Genomic DNA, 15448 nt, shown 5'->3' with positions numbered 1-15448 from the left:
TTACCGTTTGCTATCATAAATAAATAGATGTTGAATTTTTATGAAGCTCTCTCTGAATCTATTGAGATAAGCGTCAAATTTTTTTTCTGTCTACCAATTTGGTAAATTATACTGACATATTTTCAAATGTTTAATTATCCATGTAGTTCTTGGTTAAATCAAATTTGGGGGTGCAGTCTATTAATTGTCATCCAATTCTAAGTATTTTATAATCTCTCTAAGATTTTATTTAACACATGGACTATTTATTTTTCAAAAATATAGGAAATTTTGAGGCCAGCCTGGTGGTGCAGTTGTTAAATTCTCATATTCCATTTTGGTGGCCTGGGATTCGCTCGTTCAAATCCCGGGTGTGGACCTATGCACTGCTTATCAAGCCATGCTGTAGCAGGCATCCCACATATAAAATAGAAGAAGATGAGCATGGATATTAGTTCAGGGCAAATCTTCCTCAGCAAAAAGATAAATAAATAAGTAAATTGAATCTGAAATTGTTCTGTCCCTGAATTTTTAGTTTTCATCCATTTAGATATCTTAATATTTTTTAAAATTATCACTAAATAAAAATGACTTATTGATATAAATTCTATGAAATTTCATACATTTATAGATTCAGGTAACCATCACCACAATTAGAATACAGTATAATTCCATCATTGCCTGGTATGGATTGAAAGTTTCTGTCCCCCCCAAAATTAACCCTAACTTGATATGTGATATATTTGGAGATGGGTCCTCTAAGGAAGTAATTGAGGTTAGATGAGGTCATAAGGGGGATCCATGATGTGGTAGGGTCAGTGTTCTTATAAGAAGAGACACCAGAGAGCTCGCACTCCTTTTCCATCTTTGGGCATACACCAAGGAAAGACCATGTGAGGACACAAGTAAAAAGGTGGTCATTAGAGAAATAAATGAAATTGAAACAAAAAAGACTGTAGAAATGATCGATGAAACAAGGAGCTGGTTCTTTGAGAAGATAAACAAACTTGACAAACCTTTAGCCAAACTCACCAAGAAAAAAGAGACAAGGCTCAAAGAAGTAAAGTTAGAAATTAAAGAGGAGAAATTACAATGGATACCACAGAAATACAAAAGTTTATAAGAGAATATTATGAAAAACTATATGTCAACAAACTGGACAATTTAGAAGAAATGGGTAAATTCTTAGACTCTTACAACCTCCCAAAACTGAATCAAGAAGAAATAGAGAATCTGAGAAGACCAATCACAAGTAAAGAGATTGAAACAGTAATAAAAACATCACCCAAAATAAAAGCCCAGGACCGGATGGCTTCTCTGGAGAATTCTATCAAACATTAAAACAAGATTTATTACCTTTCCTTCTCAAACTATTCCAAAAAGTTGAGGAAGACAGAAATATTCCTAACACATTCTATGAGGCCAACATCATCCTGATACTACAGCCAGACAAGGACAACGCAAAGAAGGTAAATTACAAGCCAAGGTCACCGATTAACATAGATGCAAAAGTCCTTAACAAAATATTGGCAACCCAAATACAGCAATACATTAAAAAAATCATATATCATGATCAAGTGGGATTTATACCAAGGACACAGGGATGGTTCAACATCCACAAATCAGTGTGGTACACCACATTAACAAATTGAGGAATAAATACCACATGATCATCTCAATAGATGCAGAGAAAGCATTTGCCATGGTCCAAAGTGCATTTACAATAAAAATTCTTAACAAAACAGGGTTAGAAGGAAACTTAAACATAATAAAGGCCATATATGACAAACCCACAGCCAATATCATACTCAATGGGGAAAAACTGAAAGCCATCCCTCTGAGAACAGGAATAAGACAAGTTTTCCCACTCTCACCGCTCTTATTTAACATAGGTCTAGAGGTTTTGGCCAGAGCAATTAGGCAAGGAACAGAAATAAAAGGAATCCAATAGAATAACTTATAGAACAAGAGTTTAAGAATATAATCCCATTTACAATTGCAACAAAAAGAATAAGATATCTGGGAATAAATTTAACCAAGGGAATGAAAGACCTATACAAGGAAAACTGTAAGATGTTACTGAAAGAAATTGATAATGACATAAAGAAATGGAAAGATATTTCATGCACATGGATTGGAATAATAAAGATAGGTAAAATACCACCTAAAGCAATCTACAGATTCAATGAGATCCCAATCAGAATCTCAATGACATTCATAACAGAAATAGAACAAAGGATCTTAAAATTCATATGGGACACCAAAGACCCACAATAGCCAGAACAATCCTGAGAAACAATAATAAAGCTGGTAGTGTCACAATCCCTAATGTAAAAATATATTACAAAGCTATAGTAATCAAAACAGCTTGGTACTGGTACAAAAACAGACACACAGATCAATGGAACAGAATTGAAAAAACAGAAATAAAACAACACATCTACAGACAGCTAATCTTCGACAAGGGGCCAAGAACCGACAATTGAGAAAGGAAAGCCTCTTCAATAAATGGTGCTGGGAAAACTGGACAGCCACATGCAAAAGAATGAAAGTAGACCATTCTCATTCTCCATACACAAAAATAGACTAAAAATAGACCAAAGACTTGAAGGTAAGACATGAAACCATAAAACTTCTGGAAGAAAATATAGGCAGTACACTCTTTGACATCAGATTTAAAAGGATCTTTTCAAATACCATATCTACTCAGACAAGGGAAACAAAAGAAAAAATAAACAAGTGGAACTTCATTAGACTAAAGAGCTTCTGCAAGGCAAAGGAAACTTGGAACAAAATGAAAAAACAACCCACCCAATAGGAGAATATATTTCAAATCATGTCTGATAAGGGGTTAATCTCCACAATATTTAAAGAACTCACACAAATGAATTATAAAAAAACAAACAATCTTATCAAAAAGTGGGCAGAGGATATGAACAGGCATTTTTCCAGAGAAGATATACAGATAGCCAATAGGCACATGAAAAGATAAATATCAGTAATCACCAGGGAAACGCAAATCAAACCTACAATGAGATATCATCTTACGCCTGTTAGAATGGCTGTAATCACCAAGACAAAAACCAAGAAATATTGGAGAGGTTGTGGAGAAAAGGGAACCCTCATTTACTGCTGATGGGAATGCAAACTGGTGCAGCCACTGTGGAAAAAATTATAGAAATTTGTCAAAAAAATAAAAATAGAAATACTACCTGACCCAGCTATCCCACTACTGGGTATTTATCCAAAGAACTTGAAATCAACCATACAAAGAAACTTATGTACCCCTATGTTCATTGCAGCATTATTCACAATAGCCAAGACGTAAAAGCAACCCAAGTGCCCATCGACTGATGATTGGATAAAGAAGATGTGGTATATATATATACAATGGAATACTGCTCAGCCATAATAAAAGCACATTCATCCCATTCACAACCACATGGATGCACTTTGAGGACATTTTTGTTAAGCAAAATAAGCCAGACAGAGACAGACAAACACTATATGATTTCACTCATATGTTGAATATAAACAAACTTATGTACAAAGAAAACAATTTAGTGGTTACCAGGGGGAAGAAGGGTGGAGGATGGGCACAAGAGGTGAAGGGGCACACATATATTGTGTCTGACAAATATTAACATACAACTGAAATTGCAAAATGTTATAAACTATTATGACCACCATAAGAATAAATAAGTAAATAAGTAAAAAAAGAAAGTGGCCAACAGCAAGCCAAGAAGAGAGGTCTCACCAGAAAGCTGACCCTGCCAGACTTTGATCATTGACTTATAGCCTCCAAAACTGTGGGAAAATAAAATTCTTTTGTTTAGGCCGCATAGTCTATGGTATTTTTTTATGACATCTGGAGCAGACTAGTACAGATTTTGGTACTGAGAAGTGGGGTGCTGCTATAACAAACATCTAAATATGTGGAAGTTGCTTTGGAACTGGGTAATAGGTAGATGCTAAGGGAGTTTAGAGGTTCATGCTAGAAAAAGCCTGGATTGTCATGAAGGACTGTTGGTAGAAATATGGACATTAAAGACAAATCTGGTGAGAGCTCATAAAGAAAAAAGGAGAGCTAGAGAGACAGCCTCCATCTTCTTAGAGAACACATAAATGATCATGAACAGAATGTTGGTAGAAATACAGACATTAAAGATCATTCTGGTGAGATTCCAGATAGAAATGAGGAACAGGTTATTGGAAATTGGAAGAAAGGCAATCGTTGTTACTATAACATGGCAAAGAACTTGGCTAAATTGTGATGTAGTGCTTTGTAGAAGATAAAACTTGTTGATAATGAAATAGGACTTTTAGCTGATGAGATTTCTTTTTTTTTATTGCAGTAACATTGGATTATAACATTATATAGCTTTCAGATGTACATGGTAATATATTTCGAATTCTGTGTAGATTACATCATGTTCACCACTCAAAAACTAATTATAGTCAGTCACCACGCATGTGAGCCTAATCACCCCATTTGCCCTCCCCCTCCCCACCTTCCCCTATGGTAACTGTCAATGCAATCTCTGTTGCTATGTGTTAATTTTTCATCATTTTTATCTTTTACTTATGAGTGAGATCATATGGTATTTGATTTTCTCCCTCTGACTTATTTAACTTAGCATAATATTCTCAAGGTCCATCTATGTTGTCACAAATGGCCAGATTTCATCATTTCTTATGGCTGAGTAGTATTCCATTGTGTATATATACCACATCTTTATCCATTCACCCCTTGATGGGCACCTAGGTTGCTTCCAAGTCTTGGTTATTGTGAATAATGCTGCAATGAACATGGGGTGCATGTATCTTTATGCACTTGTGTTTTCAAGTTCTTTGGATAAATACCCAGAAGTGGGATAGCTGTATCATATGGTAGATCTATTCTTAATTTTCTTAGGATACTCCACACTGCTTTCCATAGTGGCTGCACCAGAACAGAGATTTCTCTAAAGAAGATATATGGATGGCCAACAGGCATATGAAAATATGTTCAACATCATTAGCTATCAGGGAAATGCAAATAAAAGCTACAATGAGATATAACCTCACTCCAGTCAGAATTATAATTAACAAGACTATAATTATAATTAACAAGACAGGAAACAACATGTGTTGGAGAGGATGTGGAGCTGATGAGATTTCTATGGAAAATGTTGAAGGTGCTGGGTTCTGCTGACTGCTTATAGTAAAACGTGAGAGGAGAGAGATGAATTAAAGAAGGAATTTTAAGCAAGAACAACCAGAATTTGAAGATTTGGGAAATTTACTGTCTATCTATATTGCAAAAAATGAGGAAGCATGTTTTGAAGAGACCACTAAGGATGTGGCTGAACAAGGATTTAGTAAGGAGATTAGTATGGATATTAACTATGGATCTGATAAGAAGTCAGCAGAAGTCAGGAATAGACATGGGATTATACCAGCAGAGACACTGTCAGCTGGGACTAAAGGAAACAGAGAAAAAAGCGTGGAATGAAGGAAAGCTGAGAACATGTGTTACCCTTAAAGAAAAGGGTAGAATAACCCTGAAGGCAATTCATAGATCATCAGAGCTGCCAATTCTTACCAAGGCCCAGGGACAAGGCTGACTCTTCCTCAGTTTCAGAGGGTAAGGCACTTTCCTCAGTTTCAGTGAGCCAAGAAGCCACCTCAGAGAACCACATGGATAGGGCTTTCACAGAATGCCATGGGAATGTGGCCCTCACATAGAGTCAAAAGGTGAAGGCTACCCCAAAGGGCAGTAGAGGTGATGCTGCTGCCCCAGTGGTTCTGGAAGGCAAAGCATCAATCCAAAGAGGATTATTCTCAAACATTAAGACCTAATGGAGGAGATCTCATCAAGATGGTAGCATAAGCAGACTCTGAACTCATCTCCTCCCATGAACAAAACCAAGTTAGAACTATTTTTGGAAAAAATACCCTGGATAGAAAACTGAATACTGGATAAAAAGAACACCCACAACAAGGGACAGTCCTGACTAACGCAGAAGAGGCAGAAATTCCTGCTGGAGAGGAAAAAAGCCACCTTTGGGAGCAGCGGAGCTTCTCAACTGGCCAGTTGGGAGCCATCCTAAGGTACACAACCCTCCCTGGAGGAGTGAGGTCCAGAGAGGGGGCTGATACTGCTATAAGCATCCTTCAGACTCAGCCCAACCGAGACTAGGGTCTTACTGTTTGGCTTCACTGGCTATTAACTGCAGTGAAGATACCCCTAGAAAAGCTGTTGGCCAAAAGCTGAAAAGACCCAGGTCTTAAACAGCCCATGCACAAACTCATTCATTGCAGCAACCTAAAATCAGCAGAGAGAAGGCTGTCAGTCCTGTGGTGAAACAAGACTCACCTGGGGGGCTCTGGGAGCATCTTGGTGAGAGGAGGGACCTCTCCTGAGACTGAGACATTGGTGGGGGCCATTGTTCTGACTTGGTCCAACATGCTGACACAGACCCCAGTGGGCACCATTGAGGTTCCTCCCTAGGCCTGTTAGTCCAGGGGTCTGCCACACCCACTAGAGCACAGATTTAATCCTAGGGACAGGCCGGCCACACCCAAGAGCAAGCCCTCAGGCCACTTTTTGGCCTGCATTGACTAGGTGCTTTGATCCTCTACAGGCAGGCAAGTGTGTCTGGCTCTGTGGGGCAGGGCCTGTGTGAAGACCAGGTGAACTGTGGGGAGCATTGGTGGATAGGTAGGGACCTCTGCAGTGTGGCATCAGGGTATGCTCCAGGGAGTTGGGAAGTGTGCAGGGACCAGGACTGTGTTGACAGTGTGTGTGGTCCTGTGGAGGGTGAGGCCTATCAGCGCAGTAGACTTGTGCTTTACAAATAGCCATTAAAAGGATCAGCCCCACCTTCCAGTGTCTGAAACAATTGAGTGCTCTCATGCCTAGGGCCAGCCCCACTCAGTTGCACTCCTAAGAGAATTGACAACAGCCATGTAGGCCTGAGGCCTATTGCAACAGTAAGCCCTTGAGCCTAGCAACCAGCTATACTGGGTACCAATCCAATTAAGAGGAAAACTGCAATAGCAGTGTGCTGTTAGACTTTGTAGCCAATGGTGCTGAGGCTCCTCAAACTGGATTTAGAAACTGCTGGCCAGGGAAGGAAAGACTAGACTCCCTGGGTACCTGCAGTAAGTGCAACCCTGCCACAGCAGAAAGACACAAGCAGCCCACAAAGTGGTCACTCCTGGATCACTTTGACTGATGACAAGAGGGAAGCACACTACTGGGCCTCAAAAGGCATCTCTTACATAAGGCCACTTCTCCAAGATCAGGAGACATAGCCAACTCACCTAATACATAGAAATAAGCACAGAGAAAGAGGCATAAGGAGGAGACAAAGGAATACATTCCAAGCAAGGGAACAGGACAAAACTCCAGGAAAAGGACTAAATGAAACAGAAACAAGCAACCTACTCAACAAAGAGTTCAAACAAAATATCATAAAGATGCTCACAGATATTGGGAGAAGACTGGATGAACACAGCAAAGAACTGGAAGATATAAAAAAGAGCCAATCAGAAATGAAGAGTACAATACCGGAAATGAAAAATTCACTAGAGGGACTCAATAGCAGAGTAGAGGATGCAGAAGAAAGGATCGGTGAGCTAGATGAAAGACTAGAGGAAATCACCCAAGCTGAAGAGAAAAACAAAAAAAGAATTAGACTGAATGAGAACAGTCTAAGGGAACTCTGGGACAATATCAAGCACGCTAACATTCAGATTATAGGTGTTCCAGAAGAATAAGAGAAAGACAAAGGGGCAGAAAATTTATTTGAAGAAATAATAGCTGAAAATTTTCCTAACTCAAGGAAGGAAACCGACATCCAAGTACAGGAAGCAGAGAGAGCTCAAAACAGGATAAGCCCAAAGAGGCCCACACCAAGACACATTATAATTAAAAGGTCCAAAACTAAAGATAAATAGAGAATCCTAAAAGCAGCAAGAGAAAGGCCACAAGTGACATATAAAGAGAAGCCCATAAGTCTATTAGCAGACTTCTCAGCCGAGACCCTACAGGCGAGAAGAGCCTGGCATGACATATGCAAAGTGCTAAAAGGAAAAAACCTACAGCCAATAATACTCTATCCATCAAGGCTGTCATTCAGAATGGAAGGAGAGATAAAGAACTTCCTAAACAAGCAAAAATTAAAGGAGTTTATCAGCAAGAAACCAGTTCTGCAAGAAATGCTGAAGGGACTTATTTCAGAGGGAAAGTGATGAACACGAATAGAGAGAAAAAAATTTTTTAAAAAACCCAGGGAATAAAATCACTTGTAAAGATAAAAATATAGTAAAGGTAGCAGATCAACTATCTGTGAAGATAATATGAAGGTTAAAAGACAAATGTACTAAAGTCACCTATTTCAATGATAAGAGGGTAACGGATAGACACACACTAAACGAGAGACTATATATGATTTGAAAAACATAAAATGTGGAGGAGGGGAGTGAAAAAGTAGAGCTTTTAGAAAGAGTTCAAGCTAAAGAGTCTACCAACTAGATACAGACTGTTATATACATAGAATGTTACATAGGATCCTCATGGTAATCACAAACTAGAAACTTACAATAAGTAAGAAAAAAGTAAGAAAAAAGAATCAAACATATTGCTAAAGATAGCCATCAAACGACAAGGGAAGAGAGCAAGAGAAAAAGAAAGAAACAGAGAAGAAGTACTAAAACACGCAGGGAAAAAGTAACAAAATGGCAATAAATACATATTTACTTATTTAAACATCAATGGACTAAATGCTACTTTAAACATCAATGGACTAACTGCTCCAATCAAATGCCATAGAGTGGCCAATTGGATAAAAAACTGGACCCACGTATAGTCTGCATACAAGAGACACACTTCAGACCTAAAGACACTCACAAACTGAAAGTGAAAGACTGGTAAAAGATATTCTATGCAAATGGCAAAGAAAAGAAAGCGGAGGTAGCAATACTTATATCAAACAAAATTAGATTTTAAAGTAAAAACTGTAACAAGAGACAAAGACAGGTACTACATAATGATAAAGGGAACAATCCAACAAGAAAATATAACACTTGTAAATATCTATGCGACCAACATAGGATCACCTAAATATGTAAAAGAATTATTAACAGACAGAAAAGGATAAATAGACAGTAACAAAATAATTGTAGGGGAATTTAACACTCCACTTACACCAATGGATAGATCATCCAAACAGAAGATCAATAAGGAAACACTGGCCTTAAAGGACACATTAGACCAGATGGACTTAGTAGATATATATAGAACATTCCAGCCAAAAACCACAGAATACACATTCTTTTCAAATGCACATAGAACATTCTCCAGGATTGATCACATATTAGGGCACAAAACAAGTCTCAATAAGTTTAAGATGATCGAAATAATACCATGCATCTTTTTTGACCAAAAAGATATGAAACTAGAAATCAACTACAGGAAGAAAACCAGAAAAGCCACAAAAATATGGAGATTAAACAAAATGCTACTGAACAATAATTGGGCCAATGAGGAAATCAAAGGAGAAATAAAAAAATTCATGGAGAAAATGAAAAATGACAATACTACATGCCAACATCTGTGGGATACAGCAAAAGCAGTTCTAAGAGGGAAGTTTATAGCAATTCAGGCCTACCTCAAAAAAGAAGAAAAATCCTAAATAGACAATCAAAAAGTGCATCTAAAGGTACTGGAAAAAGAACAACAAACAAAGCCCAAAATCAGCATTAGGAGGGAAATAATAAAAATCAGAGTAGAAATAAACAAAATAGAGACTAAAAATAACAACAGAAAGAATTAATGAAACCAAGAGCTGGTTCTTTGAAAAGACAAACAAAACTGACAAACCCTTAGCTACACTGACCCGGAAAAATTGAGAGAAGGCTCAAATAAATAAAATCAGAAATGGAAGAGGAGAAATTACAATGGACACCTCATAAATACGAAAGATAATAAGACAATACTATGAAAAGCTATATGCCAACAAATTGGATAACCTAGAAGAAATGGATAAATTCTTAGAGATACAACCTTCCAAAACTGGACCAAGAAGAAGTAGATCAATAGATCAATCACCAGTAAGGAGATTGAAACAGCAATCAAAAACCTCCCAAAAAATACAAGTCCAGGACCAGATGGCTTCCTTGGTGAATTCTACCAAACATTCAAAGAAGACTTAATACTTATCCTTCTCAAACTCTTCCAAAAAACCAAAGAGGAGGCAAGTCTTCCTAACTCATTCTATGAAGCCAACATTATCTTGATACTAAAACCAGACAAGGACAACACAAAAAAAGAAAATTACAGGCCAATATCACTGATGAACATTGATGCAGAAATCCTCAACAAAATACTAGCAAATTGAATACAACAATACATTAAAAAGACCACACATCATGATCAAGTGGGATTCATTCCAGGGATACAGGGATGGTTCAACTTCTGCAAATCTATCAACGTGATACATCACATTAACAAAATGAAGAATAAAAATCACATGATCATCTCAATAGATGCAGAGAAAGCATTTGACAAGATACAGCATCTATTTATGATAAAAACTCTAAATAAAATGGGTATAGAAGGAAAATACCTCAAAATAATAAATGCCATACATGACAAACCCACAGCAAATATCATTCTCAACATAGAAAAACCAAAAGCTATCCCTCTAAGAACAGGAACCTCACAAGGATGCCCACTGTCAGCGCTTTTATTTAAAATAGTATTGGAAGTCCTAGCCAGAACAATCAGGCAAGAAAAAGAAATAAAAGGGATCCACAGTGGAAAAGAAGAAATGAAACTGTCACTCATTGCAGATGACATGATCTTATATCTAGAAAATCCTAAAGAATCCACTAAAAAACTTTTAGAAACAATAAAGGAATACAGTCAAGTCTTGGGATACAAAATCAACGTACAAATATTGATTGCATTTCTATACACTAACAACGAAGTAGCAAAAAGAGAAATTAAGAATACAATCCCTTTTACAATTGCAACAAAAAGAATAAAACACCCAGGAATAAACTTAACCAAAGAGGTGAAAGATCTGTACACTGAAAACTATAAAACATTGTTGAAAGAAATCGAAGAAGATACAAAGAAATGGAAAGATATTCCATGTTCTTGGATTGGAAGAATTAACATTGTTAAAATGTCCATACTTCCTAAAGCAATCTATAGATTCAATGCAATCCCTATCAAAGTTCCAACATTTTCACAGAAATAGAACAAAGAATCCTAAAATTTATATGGAACAACAAAAGAGTCCGAATAGCCAAAGGATTCCTGAGAAAAAAGAACAGAGCTGGAGGTATCACACTCCTGGAGATCAAAATACACTACAAAGCCATAGTAAGCAAAACAGCATGGTAGTGTCATAAAAACAGACACACAGATCAATGGAACAGAATCGAGAGCCCAGAAGTAAACCCACACATTTATGGACAGCTAATATTCGACAAGGGAGCCAAGAGCATACAATGGAGAAAGGAAAGTCTCTTCAATAAATGGTGTTGGTAAAACTGGACAGTCACATGCAAAAGAATGAAAGTAGACCATTACCTTACACTGTGCACAGAAATCAACTCAAGGTGTCGGCCGGGTGACACAGCAGTTAAGTGTGCAAGTTCTGCTTTGACGGCCTGGGGTTCACTGGTTCAGATCCCGGGTGCAGACATAGCACTGCTTGTCAAGCCATGCTGTGGTAGGTGTGCCACATATAAAGTAGAGGAAGGTGGGCATGAATGTAACCTCAGGGTCAGTCTTCCTCAGCAAAAAGAAAAGGATTGGCAGCAGTTAGCTCAGGGCTAATCTTCCTCAAAAATAAAAAATCAACTCAAAATGTATTAATGACTTGAATGTAAGACCCAAAATGATGAAACTTCTAGAAGAAAACATAGGCAGTATGCTCCTTGACATCAGTCTTAGCATGATATTTTCAAGTACCATGTCTCACAGGGCAAGGGAAACAAAAGAAAAAATGAACAAATGGGAATACATCAAACTAAAAAGCTTCTGCACAGCAAAGGAAACCATCAACAAAACGAAAAGGCAACCTAACAATTGGGAGAAGATATTTGCAAACTATATATCAGATAAGGGGTTAATATCCAAAATAGACAAAGAACTCACACAGCTCAACCACCAAAACCCCAACAATCCAATTAAACAACGGGAAAAAGATCTGAACAGAGATTTCTCCAAAGAAGATATATGGATTGCCAACAGGCTTATGAAAAGATGCTCAATATTATTAGCTATCAGGGAAATTCAAATCAAAACTACAATGAGACATCACCTCACTCCGGTCAGAATGGCTATAATTAACAAGGCAGGAAACAACAAATGTTGGAGAGGATGTGGAGGGAAGGGAACCCTTGTACACTGCTGGTGGGAGTGCAAACTGGTGCAGCCACTATGGAAAGCAGTATGGAATATCCTCAGAAAATTAAGAATTGATCTACCATATGATCCAGCTATCCATACTGTTGAGTATTTATCCAAAGAACTTGAAAACAAATGCATAAAGATACCTGCACCCCTATGTTCATTGCAGCCTTATTCACAATAGCCAAGACTTGGAAGCAACCTAGGTGTCCATCAAGGGACGAATGGATAAAGAAGATGTGGTATTTATACACAATGGAATACTACTCAGCCATAAGAAATGATGAAATATGGCCATTTGTGACAACATGGACGGTCCTTGAGGGTATTATGCTGAGTGAAATTAGTCAGAGGGAGAAAGTCAAATACCATATGATCTCACTCATAAGTAGAAGATAAAAACGACAAACAAACACATAGCAATGGAGATTGGATTGGTGGCTACCACAAGGGAAGTAGGGGGATGCCAAAAGGGGTGATTAGCCTCACATGTGAGGGGATGGTCTATAATTATTTTTTGGGTGGTGAACATGATGTAATCTACACAGAATTTGAAATATATTATGATGTACATCCGAAAGCTATATAATGTTATAATCCAATATTACTGCAATTAAAAAAAATTTAAAAAATAATTAATTTCTAAAAGTGTTAATGAATAGCTTAAAATATAGATTGTTATGTAAGCTTATTGGAAAGAAAATGCCTAAACTTAAGAAATAATCTGGGAAAAAAAGTCCTAATGGAATTTGTCTTGCTGGATTTTGGACTTACTTATGACCCATCACCCCTCCTGCCTTCTGTTTTCTTCCTTTTTGAATGACAATGTCTATCTGTGCCTATTCCACCATTACATTTTGGAAGCACGTAATTTCTCAGGTTTCACAGATTCACAGCTGAAGAGGAATTTTACCTTGGGATGAACTGTATCTCAAGTTTCACTCATCTCTAATTTGGATGAGGCTGGACTTTGGAGTTGATGCTAGGATGAGTTAAGGCTTTGGAGGCAGTTGGATGGAATGAATGTGTTTTGGATGACAGAAGTAAATGAATTTGGAGGTGCCAGGGGTAGAATGTTATCAACTAAATATCTGTGTGTCCCCAAAGTTCATATGTGGAGACCTCACCCCCCAGTGCATCTGTATTTGAAGATGTGACCTCTAAGGAAGCAATTAAGGTTAAACGTGTTCCTAAAGGTGGGACCTTGATCTGATAGGATTATCGTTCTTGTAAGAAGAAATACCACTGAGGAAAGGCTATGTGAGGACATGGTGAGAAGTGACTGTTGGCAAGCCAAGAAGAGATCCCTCACCAGAAACTGAGCCTACTGGACCTTGGCTTAGTACTTCTAGCCCTGAAAACTGTGAGAACATAAATTTATGTTGTTTATGCCACATAGTCTGTGGTATTTTGTTATGGCAGCCTGAGCAGACTAATACACTACCCAAAATTCCTGTGCTATTCTCCATCTCTGATTCCCAGGAACTACTGATTTGATCTCAATTACTATAGTTTTCTGTTTTTGAGGATGTTGTGGAAATGAAGTCATGTATTGTATAAAATTTGGGCCAGCCCGGTGGTGTAGTGGTTAAGTTTGCTTGCTCTTCTTTAGTGGCCCAGGGTTCATGGGTTTGGATCATCAAGCCATGCTGTGGCAACATCCCATGTATAAAATAGAGGAAGATTGGCCAAATGATATCTCAGGGCCAATCTTCCTCACCAAAAAAAAAAAAAAAATTAGGCTTGCATCTTTTACTCAGCAGAGTGATTTTCAGATTCATCAAAGTTGTTTTGTGTATCAATAGCTTTCTCCTTTTGTTATTGCTGAGTAGTATACCATGGAATGAATGTAGCCTAGTTTGTTCATTCACTTGTTGAAAAAATGAGTTGATGCCAGATTTTGTTGATTATGAATAGAGCTACTATCAATGTGTTCTGTGTAAAAATACACTTATTTCTGTAGAGTAAATACCCAAAAGTGGGATTGCTGATTATATAGTAAGTGTATCTTTAACTTCATAAGAAACTGCCCAACTTTTTTGCACCGTAGCTATAGCATTTTGCATAGTCACTGTAATGTATGATAGACCCAGTTGCTCTTCATCATCAGTAGTTTCTTTTTTATCTTAGAGTTTCTGATTGTTGGATAGTGACATCACAATATAATTTTAATTTGCATTTCTCCAATGACTAATTTTGTTGCACATCTTTTTGTGTGTCATCTGTGGACACTACTTGCTGAAGTGTCTGTTCATGTCTTTTCCTCAATATTAATAGAGTTTTTTGATTTATTACTGCTAAAATTTGAGAGTTCTTTATATATTCTGGATTGAAGTTCTTTGTCATACATGTGATTTGAAAATATTTTCTGCCAATGAGTAGTTTGTCATTTCACTTTCTTAAACATTTCATTTGTTGAACTACTGTTTTAAATTTTTGTTAAGCACAGTTGTCCATTGTATAATGGATTGTGCTTTTGGTGCCATGTTTAAGAAGTCTTTGCCTAATGTTAGGTTGTGAAGATTTTTTCCTATGTTTTTTCCTAAAAGTTTCTAAAATAAAAAATCTTAGATATATGATTAATGTTGATATAGTTTTTTTTTTTTGGTATAAGATATGAGGTTTAGGTGGAAATTTAATTTTGCATATGAATATCCAGTTGTTCCAACACCATTTGCCGAAAAGCTTGTCCTTGGTCAACAATCGTTTGACCAGATTTTGTTTTTTTTCTGTATATTTCGGGAGTTTCTATTCTGTTCAGTTGATCTATGTGTCTACCCCTTCACTAATACCATACTGTCTAGATTAGAATATGATGGCTTTCTGGTAATTCTAAAAACCCAGTGGGATTTCTCCTATTTAGTCTAAAATATTTCCTATTTAATTCTAGGAAATTTGTTCTCATTTTATCAAATAATTTATTTCCTGATTTATTTCCCTCCACCTCTGGTACCTGCTATTATCCAGAGTTTGGCACCTGTACTTACATATTCCATTTCTGTTTGCTACTCCTTTCCCTATTATTCCCTTATCCTTTAATCCTGCCTTTGACAGTTC

This window comes from Equus asinus, chromosome 2 (assembly GCF_041296235.1).
Source record: "Equus asinus isolate D_3611 breed Donkey chromosome 2, EquAss-T2T_v2, whole genome shotgun sequence".
In the NCBI taxonomy this organism is placed as follows: domain Eukaryota; kingdom Metazoa; phylum Chordata; class Mammalia; order Perissodactyla; family Equidae; genus Equus; species Equus asinus.
The sequence above is the reverse complement of the archived record's forward strand: the minus strand, read 5'-3'. Positions refer to the sequence as shown.